This window comes from Canis aureus, chromosome 5 (assembly GCF_053574225.1).
Source record: "Canis aureus isolate CA01 chromosome 5, VMU_Caureus_v.1.0, whole genome shotgun sequence".
Classification (NCBI taxonomy): Eukaryota; Metazoa; Chordata; class Mammalia; order Carnivora; family Canidae; genus Canis; species Canis aureus.
In genome coordinates, this window is record NC_135615.1 from 11,160,097 (window position 1) to 11,164,008 (window position 3,912).

Sequence of the window (3,912 nt, forward strand, 5' to 3'; positions counted from 1 at the left end):
ATGAATAAATAAATAAAATCTTTAAAAAAAAGTAATAATCTTTCCCCACTAAGTATTATATAAATGATACCCTACTTCAATCTCTTCTAGTTTATCCCTGCATGCCAAGCCAATATTTCTTTCTGTGTGTGCTGTGACTTGAAAAAATTTGGGCAGTCGTGCCCAGATTATCTCCCTCCCTTCTACTCTGCCTCTCTGATCTGAAGCTGCCTCTGTTTGAGACTCATGCCCTCCCTGATTCTGGAAACTCCACAGCCAGCAGTTCAGCTTCTGCCCTGCTTTGCTAGGCAGGGCATGCTATTTGTGTGGCTCTCTTGCTGTTCTGTACAGTCCTGTCTTTTCTTCCTAATGAGGTTGTACGTTCTTTAAGTGTAGTATCCATGGACACTCCTGGGTAATTCAGTTCCCTCAAAACTCTAACAAGAATTACAAGATCCAAACCAATTCACCTAAAATTAAGAAGTGGAGTTTATATCTCCCTGTAAGGAGGTTAATGTAAAATATCTATCTATCTATCTATCTATCTATCTATCTATCTATCTATCTATCATCATCCATCATCATCTATCTAATGTATCTATCTATCCGATCATCTTCCAACATATTTTGGCCTTTCTTGTCTGCCTTTAGTGCTTGTGTGAATTTCCACTTATTCTGTGGGGGGCATTTACTTGCCTTGGGGAGGATTAAGATTATTACACAGATATGCAAAAAGAAAGGACAAATCGATGCAAAGTGTTTGATATCCAGCATAGGGTATTTCAGTCTGCAGCAAGATGATAGCAACCCAGACTTTGAAATAGAGGAAGTGTTTTCTGAGTTTCTTAAGCTCCTTTTAATGCATCAAACGCTGGGAGACTTGAACGTTAGGCTTTTCTATAAGCCAAGGCTGTGACGCATGTGGGAACTAGGAGAAGCTGGTGCCTTCAGTGCTGAAGATGTGGAATGAAGAGGCAGAGGTAGAGGAAGCCAGCACCAGGCACTTGAATCCTGACTTCCCTCCTTGGGCCAGCATCCTGGGACGGGGCTAGTTCTAGTTGGGGAGAGAGGGATGCTGAAAGCTGAGGCAACTTCTTACACCCGATTCCCCATTTATTGGTCTCTTGGAAAAGAAGAATAAATAAGATTATATTCACAGGTTTGAAGTGAACATGAATTTTGGGGGGATATGATTCGACCTACTATAGAGGCAGAGGAAGAATAAAACACTGAACATTCACCCAATAGAGATTGACCTAACTAAAAGGGACTCTTTCTTTCTTTCTTTTTTTTTTTTTTTTAAGATTTTATTTATTTATTTGACAGAGAGAATGAGAGAGAGTACAAACAGGGGGAGCGGCAGGCAGAGGGAGAGGGAGAAGCAGGTTCCCTGCTGAGCAGGAGCCCCACCCACATGGGGCTCAATCCCATGACCCTGGGATCATGACCTGAGTGGAAGGCAGATGCTTAACTGGCTGAGCCATCCAGGTGCACTGAAAGGGACTATTTCCACCTGATGAGGCTGAGATGCCATGAACTGGCAAGTTTAAACGCCTTCCCCAACCCTGGCCGCTATCCAAAGGGATGGGGGCTCGTGAGGAAGGTTACATGGTATGGAAAACAAGTTATGTTTTCTTTTCTCTTTTTCTTTTAGATTTTATTTATTTATTCATAAGAGACGCAGAGAGAGAGGCAGAGACATAGGCAGAGGGAGAAGCAGGCTTTCTGCAGGGAGAACCATGCAGTCCTGGACCCCAGGATCACGACCTGAGCCAAAGGCAGAGCTCAACCACTGAGCCACCCAGGTGTCCTGCTCTTTGTATCTGAGTAGTGTTGAGGTTAAAGTTGCCATGTCACTATATCTAGCCAGCCACTGCTCCAAAAGGAAATAAAAGACACAGAGCCTACAAAATCATTGCAATCAAGGTAGACGATCACAAGCGAAAATAGTGCAGTTTGTGGGAGCACAGAATGGGGAAGGAAGGGAAGAAAATGATTATATGAGAAAACTAGGTTTAAGAGGAACAATTACAATTCATCAAAAAGTACTGCTTCTTAGCTCTGAGTTTCTTGGCAACCAAGAAAAGAAAGGAAAGATGAAAGATTACAGGACCTTATTATTTGGTACAAGGAAGCATACCATAATGCCACAAGATTAAAAAAATATTTTCAAAATACCAGATCTGAGAGGGCTCTGTCATAAAGGGCATTTACAGAGGGAACAGACTATCATGAAATATGATTTTTTTTAATCGGAATGCTACAGGAAATTCAAGGACATTTTTCTCGTGACATTTCTTATATCTACCCTTAATATAGCTTATTTTAAACTAAGGGTATAATATCAATTTGAAGTTCGAAGGTTTTGTGTGAAAAGCGAGAATAATACCTTTAGAGTATGTGACTCTCTGTGAACAAACTTTAAAAAAAAAAGATTTTATGTATTTATTCATGAGAGACACACACAGAGAGGCAGAGACATAGAGAGAGAAGCAGGCTCCCCACAGGGAGCCCAGTGCAGGACTCCATCCCAGGACCCTGGGGATCATGACCTGAAGCAAAGGCAGACCCTCAACCACTGAGCCACTCAGGTGTCCTCTCTGGGAAAAAATACTTTGAGAATCTAGGCATTGCATTGTCCCATATGGTAGCCACTAGCCACACATGTTTACTTAAATTTAAATTTGAATTACTTAACATTAATCAGAAATAAAAATTCCTCTGTTACACTAGTCATATTTTGAAGACTCAGTGGCTGCATGTGGCTAGTGGTTACTGTTTTAAACTGTGCAGAGAAATTTCCATCATTACAGAAGGTTCTATTGGACAGAGCCTAGAGGAATATATGGAGGTACCTTTGGGTAAGAATTGTTTTGCAAATAATTCCACAATGAGATTGTTTGTGAGAAGTATGTTAAGATACAAAGTTTTAGATAAACTTAGGAAAGATTGCAAATGCTTTCAAATATAATTTTAATATTTTAATAATTATTTTGAGTGTGGTACTATATGAATATACTACATAAAAATTAAACAGAATGTTTAAGTGAGATATTTACCTTACTTATACCATACACAAAAAGTGCCTCAAAATAGATCAGAGACAAAAAATAAAAAAGAAAAGAAAAGAAAAAAATCAAAGGTCTAAATGTAAGATCTAAAACTATAAAACTTTTAGAAGAAAACATAGGGCAAAAGCTTCATGATACTATATTTGACAATTTTTTTGATGTGACAGCAAAAGCACTTGACAACAAAAGAACAGGCAAATGGACTTCATCAAAATTAAAAGCTTTTGTACAGCAAAGGACACTATCAACAGAGGAAAAAGTTAATGCATGGAATGGGAGAAAATGTTTACAAGTCACATATCTGACAGGATATTAATATCCAGAATATATAAAGAGCTCCTGACTCAACAACAACAAACAAATCCAACTGAAAATGAGACAAGGACTTGAATAGACTTTTTTTTTGAATAAGGGAGAGAGAGAGAACACGAGTGGGGATGGTGGGCAGAGGGGCAGAGAGAATCTTAAGCAGGTCCATGCCCAGTGCAGAGCCATGTGGCTTGATCTCACAACCCTGAGATCATGATCTGAGCCAAAATCAAGAGGCAGATGCTTAATGGACTGAGCCATGATTAATATTGCCACATATTGTTGCCTTTTTAAAAGAATTGTCTTGCATGTGATGACATACCAACCATGATTTTGTAGCGGGCACAAACTATATACTATCAATTTCAGAAATAACTGTTTTGGGGTGTCTAGAGGCTTGGTCGGTTAGGCATCTGACTCTTGATCTCAGCTCAGGTCTTGATCTCAGGATCGTGAGTTCAAACCCTGAATTACTTAAAAAATTTTTTTTTCTTTGTCACTTGGAAAGTTGGTTCTCTTTTTCTGTAAAATGACTCTGTTATGAGAGGACTGA